This window comes from Aotus nancymaae, unplaced genomic scaffold, assembly GCF_030222135.1.
Source record: "Aotus nancymaae isolate 86718 unplaced genomic scaffold, 86718_ANA_hifiasm-v0.15.2.pri h1tg000002l, whole genome shotgun sequence".
Lineage (NCBI taxonomy): Eukaryota > Metazoa > Chordata > Mammalia > Primates > Aotidae > Aotus > Aotus nancymaae.
The window spans coordinates 21,010,537-21,028,106 of NW_026988413.1; the positions used below are offsets into that span (position 1 = coordinate 21,010,537).

At 38.4% G+C, this 17,570-nt stretch overlaps 1 long non-coding RNA gene across 2 annotated transcripts in view; it reads right to left on the reverse strand.

Moving 5' to 3' along the window:
* LOC105726316 (uncharacterized) overlaps positions 1-17,570 on the reverse strand; it is a 279,709-nt gene that overhangs the window by 13,521 nt on the left and 248,618 nt on the right. Inside the window, exons 9-10 of one of the 2 annotated variants that reach the window (XR_010341432.1) lie at positions 17,230-17,429; positions 2,120-2,342 (exon numbers count right to left, since the gene is read on the reverse strand). This is a non-coding gene — a long non-coding RNA (uncharacterized LOC105726316). The remainder of the gene's footprint in view (positions 1-2,119; positions 2,343-17,229; positions 17,430-17,570) is intronic. The other variant, XR_010341431.1, reaches the window with a different exon arrangement.

The window sequence follows — 17,570 nt, forward strand, 5'->3', positions numbered from 1 at the left end:
ATTTTTCTGTTCTAGCAAGACAGGGAGAAATGATGACCTTGAAGTATTTGTGAGATGTAATTTATCTCTCCTTTATTTTCTCTCCAAAAAGATAGACCCTTCATATTACATACCACTTTTTAAATCTTTTTTTATCAAATCCCAAGATCTACAAAAATGTACGATATGATTATAATAATGACTACTAGTATTAACTCCCAGTCCAAAACTTTATATTCTCTCTAGACACGTTCATATTATCGCAAGAGAAAATCTGGTAAAATTCTTGAAGACTTACAACCTACTCTATCTTCACTGACTTATTCAATGTTAAAAATTCCCAGCTTCAACTCCTTTAACATATATTTGATTGGATGGAAAACTACTAGTAGCTTTACTGGGGTAAGCTGAGTCATCATCTCTTGATAGCTTTCTGTGAGTGTAGCATGTACCAGATAATTATGAAGATTAACTCTTGCAGATGGAATGCCTGTACCTATTTTTAATAATTTATAAGCACTGAAGGATGAAGAGTTGGAAATTCAAGAATCTTAATCTTATTTTACTCCATCTACCCCACTTTCCTTACTGGGTTAGGAAAATGATACAATTCTCTTTGTGAAAGTGTATTAAGTAATAAATAAATGATATCTTACAAACATGGCTATCAGTCCTGAATAAAGAAACAAATGGTCATTAAATTTATATTTATGAATTTCCAAGAATTTTCAGATTAACCTCTGGGAGAGCAGCAAGAATACACAAGCCATCCAGTCTTCAGCTTGTGTTTAAGGCAGCAATGATGTGACTTTCTTCTCTCTGAGGGGCTCTCACCTATTATATCCATTCAACAACAACAAAAAAAAAAAAAAGAGAGGATACTTCCGTATAGAGGCAATATAGCACAGTGGCTAAGGCCACAGCTCATCGGCTATATGTTCCTAGGGAAACAATGTGACCTTTCTGTGCCTGGAGTTTCTCTTCTATTAAATGGAGATATAATAACCCCTACTTCACAGGATTGTCACAAGGTTTAAATGAGTTAACATGTGAAGAATTTAAAACAGTGCCTAATACTTAGTAGCACTCAGTACTACCATTGAGCAAGCAGCTGATGTTGTAGACCAAGAGCCAGCCAACCTTTTCTGTTAAGGGCCAGACAGTAAATATTTTAGGCTTTTCAGGTCATGCGGTTTCTATAGCAAACACTCAACTCTAACATTATAGCATGAAAGAAGCCCAAGCCAAATGACAAACAAATGAGTGTGGCTGTCTTTTAATAAAACTTTATGGCCGGGTGCCATGACTCATGTCTGTAATCCCAGCACTTTGAGAGGCTGAGGCAGGCAGATCACCTGAGGTCAGGAGTTCGAGACCAGCCTGGCCAACATGATGAAACCCTGTCTCTACTAAAAATACAAAAATTAGCCAGGCATGGTGGCACATGCCTGTAATCCCAGATACTCAGGAGGCTGAGGCAAGACAATCGCTTGAACCTGGGTGGCAGATGTTGCAGTGAGCCCAGATTGTGCCATTGCGCTCCAGCCTGGGTGACAAAGCAAAATTCTGTGTCAAAAATAAAATATAAAACTTTATTTACAAAAACAGGCAGCAGGCTGGATTTGATCCATGAACCACAATTTGTCAACTCTCTTCTAGTCTAATAATCTTCTCTGATATTGTATAGACCAACAATCTAAAGAAGATTGAGTTTTGGTGTTATTTCTAGACTCAGTTTCTTGCAATACCTGATTCTTGACTCAATCTTGCATGGATTTGCCAGTGTCAAAATTTCTACCTGCAATCTTGACCCTGGATATGACCCTGATTCATCTGGTGGATTGGGTCATTTACTTTTTCTGCTGATACTTATCACCTTGGTTTTGTTTGTTAACTTCATAATACCCATATATAGCATCTTTTAAACACATTGAACCCATCTATTCATCCATCTATCCAAGCCATTATTTCATTAAATCCATTATTCACAAACATTAAAGTAAGTGCTAATTTTGCATGTGCATGAGTACTGTGCAGGATGCTGGGAATATGAATGTGAGCAGGACTCACCTATATTCTGCATTTAAAAGACCCACAACCAGATAATTATTATAGCAATACAATACTTTCACCTACTTACATGTTGAAGACACCACATGAGTCCAGGAAAGGAAGCTTCTTCCTCTCTTGGGGTCTTCATATACACTATTTCCTTTGCCAGAAGGCCATTTTGCCTACTATCTGCCTGGAGAACTCCTACATACTCTTTACATTTTGCCTTAAATAGCACTTCTTCAGAGAAGTAGCCTCATTTTCATCATTTCAGTTATGTTCCATCTGTTGGACACTCCCCCTCCAAAGTCCTTCAAATAATGAAAATAAAATAATCATTTATGATGATTTGTTTGATGCATATATCATCCACTAGATTATTGATTGTCTTCCATACTGTTATATGCCCAGCATGAAGTAAAAGGGAAATGGCATATTTGGAGTGCCTTAAAAGCAAAAAGGACTTCAGCAAAAAAGCAAAGAAAGAATGGCATCACAAAAAGTGGAAAAAGGAAGTGTAACTGAACACCAATGCGGAGAAGCACAACATATTCAGGAAGCTAATTAGTTGACAGTTCCTCATGGCTAGAGCTCAAAAGGAAACACTAGGCAGGTTATAAAATTGGAAAATCAGCTTTCTCTTTGTTTCTGTAAGTTTGACTTTTTCAGACTGCACATGTAAGTGAGATCATGCAGTATTTATTTTTCTGTATCTGGCCAATGTATATGTATATGAAAACAGCACATTGTACACCTTGATTAGATAGTATTTTTGTCAATTATACTTCAACAAACCTAAAAAAGAGAGAAAAAATGAATAAGTAGGTCAATAATGAAGGGAGGACATGCCAAGGAATATCAGCATAATCCTGCATGTTCTGGGCAGCCACCGAAGACCTGAGCAAACAAGTGAAGTGATACATATTTAGAGTGATGGCTCTGGCAGCAATGAGGGAAAGCATACTTTTAATGCAAGGAAGGCTCTTTATAGAGTTGATTTCTAGTTTTTTCCACTGTGGTCTGAGAAAGTGCTTGATATAATTTCAATTTTCTCTAATATATTGAGGCTTGTTTTGTGGCCTATCATATGTTCTTTCTTGGAGAAATTTCCATGCACTGTTGAATAGAATCTATATTCCACGGTTATATATCTGTTAAGTCTATTTGTTCCAGGGTATGGTGTAAATCCATTGTTTCTTTGTTGACTTTCCGACTTGATGACTTGTCTAGTGCTGTCAGTGGAGTGTTGAAGTCCCCCACTATTATTGTGTTGCTGTCTATCTCATTTGTTAGGTCTACTAGTAATTGTTTTATAAATTTTGTAGCTCCAGGGTTAGGTGCATATACATTTAGGACTGTGATATTTTGCTGTTGGACAAGGTCTTTTATCATTATATAATGTCCCTCTTTGACTTTTAAAGTTTGTTTTAAAGTTTGTTTTGTCTGATATAAGAATAGCTACTCCTGCTCACTTTTGGCGTTCGTTTGCATGGAATGTCTTTTTCTCTCTGGCCTCTTCTCTCCAGCCCACCACTCACCATCCTCTGCTGGCTCCAGCATTCACCCTGCAACACCCCTTATCCTGCCCCTCCTTACCCAGGCTTCACCCAACCTTACCAACATCCACACCTTCTCTAAGGAAACCAACCTCCAATTTTGGAAGGTTTCAGGGGAAAGTGGGAGAGAAAAAAAGGTAACACTCCAGGCTGCAGTAAAATCACAAATGACATGGATGTGTTGATGACTGCTGTCTTAAGTTAGCTTGGGCTCCCATAACAAAATACCACAAACACAAATTTATTGTTTCACAGCTCTGGAGGGTAGAAGTCCAAGATCAAGTTGTCAGCCGGGTTGGTTTCTTCTGAAGGCTGTGAAGGAGAATCTGTTCCATGCCTCTCTGTTTGCTTCTAATGGTTGGCTGGCAAGCTTTCACAGTGCTTGGCTTGAAGTCACATCGCCCGATCTCTGCCTACGTGTTCATTGCCATTCTCCCTGTGTACATGCCTGTGTCCAAATCTCCTCTTTTTATAAGAACTTCAGTCATACTGGCATTGGTCCCAACCTAATGACCTCATCTCAAATTAATTATATCTGCAACAACCCTAATGCCAAACAATGTCATATTCTGATGTATTAGAGGATAGGATTTCAAAATCTTAATTTTGGGGGAGACAATTGATTCCACCACAATGACTGAACACCATCCTTTTTTTTAGTTCATAGAGAAACTATTTCTTTCAAAAAGTAATATATGAAAAAGTGCTCTGTGAACTGGAAAATGGTAAATACTCTACAGTTATTACCTTTAATAAAGCATTCATCATTTATATAAATTCTATCTCAAAAGTATTGAGGGTTAAGTTATAGGTCCTGAGTAATTCAAATGCCAAGTGATGGACACAATAGGGTATAATTACCATGCCAACTTTATAGTCCTTTAAATGCAATGTAAATATGGGATGAGACTTTTAGAGATTACTATTTTTAGTTATGACTGTCTACATAATCACCCCCAAGGATTTTGTAAAAGCTTTGTATTAAATGAGTTCATTCATCTCTGACTAAAGACTTAACTGTTGAGATTGCAGCCATCACTCCTGATGGCTCATCAGGGCACTGAATTGTGCCAGTGCTCCCAACATCATGAAGTCATTGCTTGAGGTCCACGGCAACGGCGTTTCAGGGGTGCAGTTTCAGCGTTGTGGTGTGGCTGGGTGCAGAGGCATCTCAGGGTATGTGCATAATCCCGTGTTCCAGCGCTAGCCCAATATTCCATCCACACAACTGCTCAAGGTTCCTCAATAACTATTTTTAATGAAATCCTCCCTTATGCTTTTTATTGGCTTCAAAGCTTCTTCTCAACATCTTAGAACTGAATTTGAAGATACTGACATACCTCTAAATCCCATTCCCCACCTGAGAAAAGGGATCAAAAGCTTAGGCTTCCTTTTGATCCATATGACACAATGCTATACTCAGAGCCCTCAAGCTGATTATATTTTGCTCTCGTTTCTTTGAGGAAATCTTCGTTCAAAAGAGGTTTTACCAAACAGAATCACAGCAAAACCTTTTACTCTCACTGTGCCTTTTCATTTCCTCTTACTTCAAAACATATACCCGCACATCTAATTTCTCCTTCACAATATAATTATAAATATCTGCACAGTGCTTTACAAAATCCTAGAAGGGATTATAACCTGCTGATCTCATGAGGCAGTTACAGCCCCTGTGAGCCTCCATCCAACTGACTGGAGAGTCACAAAGAGGTCTTCTAATGCTTGGATATTTCATTTGTTATTTATTATATTTGGAGGGTCACAAATCAGTTAACTCATTAGCCTTATGTGTTAACCCATTCTTGCATTGCTGTAAAAAAAAAATACCTGAGACTGGGTAATTTATAAAGAAAAGTGGTTTTTATTTTGGCTCACATTTCTGCAGGCTGTACAGGAAGTGTGGTGTCAGCATCTGCTTCTGGTGAAGCCTTAGGAAGCTTTCAATCATGGTAGATTTTCCATTTGTTCTAGGGTATAGTTTAAATCCATTTTTTCTTTGTTGACTTTCTGTCTTGATGACCTGTCTAGTGGAGTATTGAAGTCCCCCACTATTATTGTGTTGCTGTCTATCTCATTCCTTAGGTCTATTAGTAATTGTTTTATAAATTTGGGAGCTCCAGGGTTAGGTGCATATGGAACTCCCATGGCAGAAGGAAAAGGGGAAGCAGGTGCCTCATGTGGCAAGACTGGGAACAAGAGAGACAGCTGGGGAAGTTGCCACAATCTCTTAAAAAGCCAGGTCTCACATGAACTCAGAGCAAGAACTCACTCATTACTGCAAGGACAGCACCAAGCTATTCATGAGGAACACACCCCCATATCTCAAACACCTCCTACCAGATTCCACCTCCAACACTGGGGATTGCATTTCAAGATGAGATTTAGAGGGGACAAACATCCAAACTATATCACCTCAGTATATCTGGGGTAGAAGACAAAAGGTTCTTTTCCTTTAATTTAAAATTCTTTCTCTCTTTCTTCTCAAGTCAATTCTGAAGTTCACTTGGACTTTCTGTTTAAAATAGCCATATATCAGAATTCACAAACACAACATGGGGACAATAAGTATTTTGGCATAATACCCACTGCTCGACCCAGAGCCAATGATGCTATATTCAATTTTAAGTGCAAAAATTCTTAACATTAATTTGCTCCCAAGTCAGAGAGGACATATATTGTGAATCACTGAAGAGAAAAATTACAAAGGGTTTGGGTTGGCTGCGTGCAGCTGGTTTGACAGCTATGGGGCAGAGGGAGAAGAGCAAAGAAGTAGAGTTATAAAAAATGAAAATGGACTTTCAGAGAAAACAGGTGGGTCAGGGACATGCATGAAAGGTGGTAAATGACCCCACAATAGCCAGCATGACTTAATGGAGTTAGCCAGCTTTCAGGGGACAGTCAAGGAGATGAACTAGAGAGTAGAAGCAAAGATTCCTGGGAGCACAGTGGCTGATTTATGAAGACCATCTGTGAGGTCATCATGTCCTCCAACCAAAAGCCAAAGAAAAAAACTCAGGTCCAAAGGCTGACTAGAGGCAAGAGAGCCAACATCACAAACAAAGAACTGGGAAAAACAAAGCAGTGATGACAGGGAGATGCTGGGAGGGACTGCTTAGTGTTTGAAAACCAGCCAAATTCAACATTGGGAGAATTTCATCTTTCTCACCTGATCACACTGTTTTTACCTCTCTCTGCTAACATGGCTGCCCACCACCAGCCTTCTCAAACCTACCACCCAGGGTCACTCATGTCAGGTAGCATCTTTCTGTCTGGGCATCCAATCAGTATCATTATCAAACATGTTTTGAATCATTCTAACAGAAAACCTGATTTTTCTGTGAGTGAAACCAGCATGTAAATAAGAGACTTTTGCTCCTCAAGACTCTCAACATGCAATTAACCAGCTCCTTGGCTATGTCTGAAATTTTCCTATTCCTTCACTCTGACTTGAACTGTTGGAAATCCCTTTTCAACCACTGTGAGAGAGGAATCAGTAGCATTAACCGTTCCTCACTTGAACCTTCTCAGAAGATCAATCGAACCAGCAAATGAAGGTATCCTTGTATAACCCAGGCAGAGGAGCACTTATTTCAAAATGTGAAGATAGTCTAATTACATACCTCTACCCTCTATAGTATATATCCTTAACTCAACAGCAAACATCTAAACTGGAAGTCTTAAAGTATTGCCTAGATTTTCACCTGGCCCATTAAAATCTTATTAGTAAAGAAGAAGGTCAGAATAGGCTGTTTCCAAAAGCATCAAAACCCAGAAGGAAACACTGGCACAGAAAGACCCTCTTACAGTGATTCCTTTTACTCCTTTCACAGGACAATGGCAGCAATGTGTCAACCTAAGATTTATTACAATTGGGACAAGAATCCTGCATTCTATTTGGTCTTGGACAGATTAAATAAAGTTGAAATGAATCAGAAAATAGTAGACAGTAAAAGCCTCCCAACAGAGTCTTACTTTTTTTCTAAACAAAAAAGTACAAAAGGGTTGGCTGTTTGGGCTGCATGGTGCAACATATATGCCGTTGACCAATAAGTTAAAAAGATGAAGGATGTCTAGAAAACGCAAAGATAAGCAATCCAACTAGGTCCAGATGAAATGCTGCCAAAAGTGCAGCCAGGCAGTGCCTGGCTTCCTGCTCCGTCTGCTTCTCCTATTTTCCCTGCCTGTGGGCTCAGTACTGCCTCACGTTGACTTCCTCCTGGTCCAATGCAAACAGTGTATCATAGTGCTTTTCAGGCTCACAATACATGTTAACATGGTCATTTTTTTTCCTGTATATTTTCTAATTGAATCTACTGTCCAGACACTGGGCCTGGTTCTGATTTCTTCTACCTGGCCCTCTGGGACAGTTTTCTGACACTTGTTACTCAACTTTCCCTATGTATGTGTTTCCCAGGCCTCAGAATTATTGCTGTTTGCCTCTCCAGATTCCAATCTGGCTGAGCTCCTTTGCTCTTTATTTCTTCTGTGTTCCTCCATCTTTTTGTTAAGGTCCTAGACCTGGTGTGCTGCCCTTATCCACAGACTTCCTGACTCCTCTAGACCTTGATATCTGTCAGAACCTCCCTTGCCTCAACAATTTTCTGGCCTTACTCACTGGTAGCCCTAATTCCCACACTATTAAACATAAAGAACAGAATTTATGATTGTCAAGGGTATCATTTATTACTATGAGCTTATTGTTAGTTACTGAGAAGTAGAGATAGATATAAACATAAATCCATTTGACTATTCTCTTCTATGTTAGGGGATAAAATAATTACCATTAGGCAAATTTGAATAATAATTGAAGTATTTTAAGATATGAAATAGAAAATGGATATTAAGCAATCTGAAGACAAGGAGTTCATGAGCATCAAGCAAGGTCTGGGAGTAAATTTTTTAAAACTTTACTCCAAACAATTACATATTCTATACAATAGATAGCTTTTCATATTGCTCTCCATAAATAAAAAATAATAAATAAATGCAAGATACAAATCTTTGGGGCAATAACTTCTAGAATAAAATCTATGTAAAGGACACACAGAATTGTCCCCCATGGTGAAATGGTTACTTATGGCTCAGTCATTTTAAGCTGTGGTTTTTCCTTCTCAGACACATCAGCCAACCCCACTATTGATTGGCAAGGGCTGGTTAACAGATTCCATTCTATTACATTTCATCACTAATATCATCTCCTCTCTTTTCCTACTTTTAGTTTTTGCTGGTTCTCTTCAGGAACTCAGAGAATAGAGGAATGGGCAGCTATCACCCATTTGAGAATAAACTCAGAACCAGTAGCTTATTAACTCCGAAGTTTTTGCCAGACTGATGAAAATCCTACTTCTGTCACAAACCGACAAATTAGCATAAAAGAAAGATTATGTAGCTATGCTCAAGGAGTTATCAGGGACCTGAAAGCTGTATCAGAATGTGCCTCCTGACATCAGTAAAATTCTTCCAGGCAGGAAACTGTAAACATTATCAAAAGTTCTAATGATAACTGTAGTCCTCTAAGGGTGGGTATGCACTGAAAGTTGTGTTCCTGAAACTGACCCTGGAAAAATATTTACATTCAAGTAGTTACAAAATACTTTGCAAATCAACTAATGCACTAGCCTTTTGAAAATGCTAACAATGCAAACACAGATCTATTTTCCAGCTTGCAGGAGAGAAACCCTAAATACAACAAAAGATTTGAACCTGTAATTCAAGTCTGAAATGCATCTCAGATATCAATTGCCTATGTAGAAAATAAGAAAAAAAGGAAAAAACAAGTCCCTGGTGTTTTGTTAACAGGAAACTGGAAAATGATATCCAAAGGTTTAAGACTCCTTTGAGAAGGTGAGTGACAGAAGGTAATACTGAGGATTGATCAAACTCCAAACCAACGAAATACTAAAAGATGGAAGCACCAACCCAGGGACCAGCTTCTGTCATCAGGCTAATGCCCAGGACTCTGTTGACTGTTATCTGGAGAATGTGCTACTCAGTGATAGGTTTCCATGGATGGGGTCCACTGTTAGTTGACCTTCTAAATTTTTAATTAAAAAAAAAAAAATCAGGGCCAGGAATGGTGGCTCACCCCTGTAATCCTAGCACTTTGGGAAGCCAATGCAGGTGGATCGCCTGAGGTCAGGAGTTCAAGACCAGCCTGGCCAACACAGTGAAACCCTGTCTCTACTAAAAATACAAAAAAAAAAAAAAAAAAATTAGCCAGGTCTGGTGGTGGGTGCCTGTAATCTCAGCTACCTCAGAGGCTGAGGCAGGAGAATCACTGGAACCTGGGAGGCAGAGGTTGCAGTGAGTCAAGATCATGCCATTGCACTCCAGCCCGGGCAACAAGAGTGAAACTCCATCTAAAAAAAAAAACAGAAATGTTTTCTAGTAAGTGATTCCTTTGAGAATATGATGAATTTTTAGACTTCTCTGTGAAGGAGAAAAAATGAAGATAAAGTACAAATTTTACAAACCGTTATGGAAAATTCATGGACTAGTGCTTAACTTGTAAATCCACCAGTCATATATTAAAAATCTTTGCATTAGACTAATTGAAAAAAAAATGGTTGTAAAGGGAATAATAATCTGCTCATGACATTTCAAAGGATATAAATAATATTGGGGATGGGGATGGGGATAGGGAAGAGACACAGCCCCAACCTGCAAAAGGCTCCTGACCCAAGTGTTCACATGTCAGATAGAAGTAAATAATCCCCTTACTGCAAAACCTCCTAAGAGAACCTCTCTAGGTTATCTAGGTTACTATGTGTTAGTACGTTGTTTTCTTCTAACCTCTCCATCTATTCTGTACTCTCCTTAAGTATTCCTCACTCCTATTTGTTATTTTTCTCAGTTATCTTCTACCAACCCATTTCTCTCATATTTTGATTTTTTTCCCTAATCTTCAGTGACTCTACTCCTGAACCATGAAGTATAAGCCAATAACACATTTCTACACAGCTCTAGGAACCTAAGTACACTAAGCTACCAACACATTAAGCTTCTTGAAAAGCTTCCTCAATGCTGGAAACAATGCTTGTTGAATTTAAAATTGCAAGAGAGAGTAACTCATAACAAATACGGGAATGAGACTGAACTACTCAATGCTAAAGTAAATCATTCATTCAGTTGACAACTGCAGAGTTTTCTGTCATAGTTCCAATGGACGGGCCATACACTGAGAATGAATGACTGCCATATGATTATCTGGAAAAGGGCAGTTAGAAAGAGAAGTGATCAGAAGTCCAGGCAGCAAAGAGTAATCAGAGATAAGATAATTTTCTGGAACAAATACATCATTTAGAGTATGTTTAAAGTGGCAGGAGACTCTGAAAACAGCAGCAGCTGCCAGGATTCAAAGGACAGTGTCAATGTGGAATAGACATATGTCTTGCATCAGTCTTCCCAGATATATCAACATTTCCAGTCAAGAAGTATAGGCAACAGGGTCGTGTTGTACCACAAAGCACTAATGCAAATTTTAAAAAACACCATCAGATTTTTCAAGTAGCTTTGAAGAATCAATAAAAAGTCTTGGTTATATTTTATTATTATGTACCATAAAACAAAAAAGAATGCATATGAATTGGTTTTCTTCAGATAATCAGTGAAGCATGGCAAAGCACCAAAAAGAGAAAATAAATGTCTTCTTTTGAGAAGTGTCTGTTCATATCCTTTGCTCACTTTTCAATGGGGTTGGTTTTTTTTTTTTCTTGTAAATTTCTTTAAGTTTCTTAAAGATTCTGGATATTAGAACTCTGTCAGATGGATAGATTGCAAAAATTTTCTCACATTCTGTAGGATCCATGTTCACTCTGATGATAGTTTCTTTTTCTATATAGAAGCTATGTATACCAATGTAACAAACCTGCATGATTAGCACATGTATCCCAGAACTTAAAATAAAAAGAAGAGAAAATAATGAAGTACACATGCTGGACCCAGTTTACATGGCTCTCTTGAGTGATCAAATATCAAAATAAACGAAGAAACACTTTGAGCAATTACTAAATGCAACGCAGTGTTTCATGCTATAGACCAGTGACTTTCAAATTCAACTGTCCAGAAAAATTATCTGGATGCTTTTTTAAAAAATCAGATTATTGGAGAGAGATCCAAGATGGCTGATCACTAGCAGCTCGGGCTCCTAGCTCCCAGTGAAAGCGCAGAGAAGGAGAGGACGCCACACTTTCAGACGAATATTTGTTGCTCACGGACCAGGAGATTCCCAGCAGAGAAGCCCTACGTGTCGCCAGGGCGACTCTTGTGGCCGGCGCGGCGGTTTTGCTGGTGCCTTAGCGCGCCAGTTTTTGGTGTGGAGTCCGGATATTCCCGGGCAGAAAAGCACCATCAATCTTAACACCGCGGTTTTGGCTGGCGCAGTGGACTGCTCAGATTTCGGCGCTGGGAATTAACAAGTTGGACGTCTGCTCAGAGACCTAGTTAGAAAGTCGGTAATTACAAAGACAACAGACGGATAAATATATAATGAAGGGAAGAAATCAGCCTAAAAAGGCAGAGAATACTCAAAATCAGAATGCCTCTCCCTCTACAGGGGATCGCAATTCCTCATCAGTAACGGAACAAGGTTTAATAGATTACGAGTGTGTTCCAATAACAGAAGCAGGCTTCAAAACGTGGGTGATAAGAAACTTCTGTGAATTAAAAGAACTTGTTCTAACCCAATGCAAAGAAACTAAGAACCTTGAAAAAAGGTTTGACGAAATGTTAACGAGAATGGACAATTTAGAGAGGAATATAAGTGAATTGATGGAGCTGAAAAACACAACACGAGAACTTCGTGAAGCATGCACAAGTTTAAACAGTCGAATTGATCAAGTAGAAGAAAGGACATCAGAAGTCGAGAACCAGCTCAGTGAAATGAAACGAGAAGACAAGATTGGAGAAAAAAGGATGAAAAGGAATGAGCAAAGTCTCCAGGACATATGGGACTATGTGAAAAGACCTAATCTACGTTTGATAGGTGTACCTGAATGTGATGAAGAGAATGAATCCAAGTTGGAAAATACTCTTCAGGATATCATTTAGGAAAATTTTCCCAACCTGGCAAGGCAGGGTAATATTCAACTCCAGGTAATACAGAGAACACCACAAAGATATTCTTCAAGAAGACCAACCCCAAGGCACATAATCACCAGATTTATTAGGGTTGAAATGAAGGAGAAAATACTAAGGGAGAAAATACTAAGGGCAGCCAGAGAGAAAGGTCAGGTTACCCATAAAGGGAAACCTATCAGACTTACAGCAGATCTCTCAGCAGAAACGCTACAAGCCAGAAAAGAGTGGGGACCAATATTTAACATCCTTAAAGAAAAGAACTTTCAACCCAGAATTTCCTATCCAGCCAAACTAAGCTTTATAATCGAAGGAAAAATTAAATCCTTTGCGAACAAACAAGTACTTAGAGAGTTCACCACCACCAGGCCTGCTTTACAAGAGCTTCTGAAAGAAGCACTATACATATAAAGGAACAACCAATATCAGCCTTTCCAAAAATATATCAAAAAGAAAAGAACATTAACACAACGAAAAATTTACACTAACTAATGGGCAAAACAGCCAGCTAGCATCAAATGCTAGTATTAAAGTTATATATATTCTAATTGGATAAAAAGCCAAAACCCATTGCTATGCTGCATCCAGACCCATCTCACATGCAACAATACACAAAGACTCAAAACAAAGAGAAGGAGGAAGATTTATCAACCAATCAGAGAGTAAAAATAAACAAATAAAAAGCAGGAGATGCAATTCTCGCCTCTGATAAAGTAGACTTTAAAGTAACAAAGAACAAAAGAGGCAAAGAAGGACATTACATAATAGCAAAAGGATCAATGTAACAAGAAGAGCTAACGATTTTATAGATCAATGAGACAGAAAATTAACAAGGACATCCAGGACTTGAACTCAGACCCGGAACAAGTAAACTTAATAAACATTTATAGAACTCTCCACTTCAAATACATAAAACATACATTACCACCTCACACCTATTCCATAAGTGACTACATAATTGGAAGTAAATCACTACTCAGTAATCGCATAGCATTTCATAGGTTTAAATGAAATATTGGTTGGCTGTTCGTTTGTTATTTTCTTCTCTTATTCCTTCCTGTTTACATCAAGTATAATTATTGGTATAAAAGAGGTTTTCAATACCCATTACTAAACTGCATTTTAGCCTGGGCAAGAAAGCAATACTCCCATTCTCTCTCTCTCTTTCTCTTCCTTATTCTTTTTCTTTCTTTCTTTCTTTCAAAAAAAAAAAAAAAAAAGAGTTTGAGACCAGCCTGGCCAATGTGGTAAAACCCCATCTCTAATAAAATATACAAAAATTAGCTGGGTGTGGTGGTGGGCCCCAATAATCCCAGCTACTTGGGAGGCTGAGGCAAGAGAATCGCTTGAACCCAGGAGGTGGAGGTTGCGGTGGGCCAAGATTGCACCATTGCACTCCAGCTTGGGTGACCAGAGCACAACTCTGCCTCAAAAAAGAAATACATAATGTCTACATGTAAAAGAGAAACTAAGTGATAAATTGTAACAAAATAATGTGTATTTCAATTTTAAATGGTCAGACATAACTACAGTAGAAGACTTAAAATATTCAGGTATTGGTGCTCTGCATGGAAATACAGCACAAGAAAAAAAAAATCAGATTATTGAGACCCTTCTTAAAACATTTTAGAATCCCCAAGCTGAGATCCTAGATTCTAGGTTTTTTAAAGACACCTTGGGTGATTCTGATGTATCTAGTTTGGAAACTGCTACAACAACACAGGTATTAGATCGATGCAAAAGTAATTGCAGTTTTCGCAATTGAAAGCAATAGCAAAAACTACAATTACTTTTGCACCAACCTAACAGAATTAATAAGACATAGTCCCTTTCTTTTCTTTTCTTGGAATCAACCCAAATTCCCATCAACAATAGACTGGATAAAGAAAACGTGGCACATATACACCATGGAATACTATGCAGCCATAAAAAATAATGAGTTCATGTCTTCTGCAGGGACATGGATGAAGCTGAAAACCATCATTCTCTGCAAACTAACACAGGAACAGAAAACCAAATACCACATGTTCTCATTCATAGGTGGTAGGTGAACAATGAGAACACATGGACACAGAGAGGAGAATCATCACACACTGGGGCCTGTTGTGGGGTGGGAGACAAGGGGAGGAAGAGCATTAGGACAAATACCTAGTGCATTTGGGGCTTAAAACCTAGATGACAGGTTGATAGGTGTAGTAAACCACCATGGCACATGTATTCCTATGTAACAAACCTACATGTTCTGTACATGTATCCTATAACTTAAAGTGAACCTGGAAACCATCATTCTCAGCAAACTGACACAAGAACAGAAAAGCAAACACCACATGTTCTCACTCATAGGTGGGCGTTGAACAATGAGAGCACATGGACACAGGGAGGGGAGCATCACACACTGAGGTCTATGGGGGGAACTAGGGGAGGGACAGCGGGGGGTGAGGAGCTGGGGAGGGATAACATGGGGAGAAATGCCAGATACAGGTGATGGGGAGGAAGGCAGCAAACCACATTGCCATGTATGTACCTATGCAACAGTCCTGCATGTTCTTCACATGTACCCCAAAACCTAAAACACAATAAAATATATATTAAAAAAAAGATAAAATAAAAGGCATAGTCTCTGTCCTCATGCATTTTAGAGTATAATTTTTGAGAAAATGCATAAGTATAGATAAAATGTGAATGTATCAAGTCTCAAACAACAGTACAGCAACACAGAAGGCGGCACAATGAAGTCAAGAATCGTCCATTTTTTATTCTATCCTTTGTGCACTGACAAGTGAAAGTTATAATACAAACATTGAGCAGAACAAAAAACTATCATCTTATTTTACTGAATTATTTCAGGCTCTAATCAAAATTTATGTGGTTGCAAAAGACACTGTGATGAAAAAAAAAAACAAGTAAATTAAAATCATTTTAGCCATAGCCAAAATGATTTCTCCCAGGTTTAAACATGTAAATAATTCCCTGGCTGGGCATGGTGGCTCACGCCTGTAATCCCAGCACTTTAGGAGGCCGAGGTGGGTGGATCACAAGGTCAAGAGATCGAGACCATCCTGGCCAACATGGTGAAACCCTGTCTCTACTAAAAAATACAAAAATTAGCTGGGCATGATGGCGCATGCCTGTAGTCCCAGCTACTCGGGAGGCTGAGGCAGGAGAATTGCTTGAACCCAGGAGGTGGAGGTTGCAGTGAGCTGAGATCGTGCCACTGCACTCCAGTCTGGCGCCTGGTAACAGAGCCAGACTCTGTCTCAAAAAAAAAAAAATCATTCCCCAAACTAACAATTAGCATAGGGCTAACAATTAAACAACATTTATAATAATAATAAAAGCACATGAGAAGAATGTATTAACATCTTTTAAGTTTTCACAGCCCCTAAAAAATCATTTTCATTTTAATTTGCCTAATTAATTAAATTGAATTCATCTGGCAGTAATCTAAAAATCTAGCTACAAGTTATAAACACATCATTGTATGAAAATGAAAGGGAAGAAGAAATGTAAAAGCATAAAATGTACAAGGTAACCAAGTTCTTGGTGAATTATCTATGTTTCATGTTCAAAAACCCCAGTTCTGGTCATGGGTCTTCTGTCTTAGCCTTGACCTGCTCAGGTAACTTCCATGTTACCCACAAGTGTGGGGCACGCCTTGCTTACTAACCAACAGAGCTCCATGAAATTATTCTCAGTCAAATACTGACTTTTGATTACTGGCTGCGCTAGAATTCTCAAGAGCCCTGTTACACATCCTGCTTCTTGATCTTGGACCTCCAAAGACAACTCTTTCTCTGGCCTATGGTATGCTGTTGCTGTTCCTATGCCCACAGCCCATGTTAGTCTTTAATCAACATGTATTTTTACAAGTTGGATAATATTTCCAACAAGAATTGCATGTATACTTGAAATGTTGTACCTAAATGTTGTACCTATACTTGAAATGTTGTACCTAACAGCATTTTACCACATTTGATGGATGTGGTAAAATGCTATCATTTATTTCATTAATAAATAAAATTTTTATTAATAAATAAAATAAAAATGTATTAACATTTTGAGATATTAATAAACTAATCAACTATTTTGCTCTCTTAATATTAGCTTATCATCAATGTACTAGTTACCTGCAGATATGCAAAGGAAGTTTAAAATGTTACCTTTCTTAGAAAATTTAAAATACAAGAAAATACGATATTTATGTACAAGAAACCATGGAAGTAATGTAAAACAATACAGAGCAATTGTATAAGTTGTGATGTTCCCTCCAAATAGTAGAGAATTAAAGAAGAAGGAAGTTGCCAATACATAGAAGTGCAGAAGCAAGGCACAATATCGTAGAAAGAGCATTGTTTTTGAAATTTTTAAGGCTTCAGTTCTAGCCCTGACTCTGCTCTGTAACTAAGAGTCCTTATCCCCACTGCTCTATGTCTCAGAGGCCATGTATTATAAAACAGATCGAATTAAGTCAGTGTTCTTAACTGGAATAAAGGGAGCCTCAGAACCATCATGAATAATTTCCAAACTCACACCATCCCTCCCATTGCCTGGAAGAGTCAGACATTACCTGTCCTCCACACCTTCACACGAAGTCGTACAGAATATGGCATCACAGTTTGAAGAAGACTCCATGTAATTCTGTTTTCCTTCCATGCTTTCCATTTGAAAGCCACTGAGTTAGATGGTCTTCAAGGACTTTCCTAGTTCCCACTAACTGTTCTCAAAACGTCAGCACCACATTGGAAAAGCTTGATCTGCAGTCTTGCCCTATGAGATATTAAATAGGCAGAAACAGTCATCCTCAAGGCTTTATGTGCATAAAAATTCATTTCATGAGCATTTATTAAACACCTACTTTGAGCCAACACAGTCCTGAGGACTCAATGACCAGCCAACAAGCAAACATAT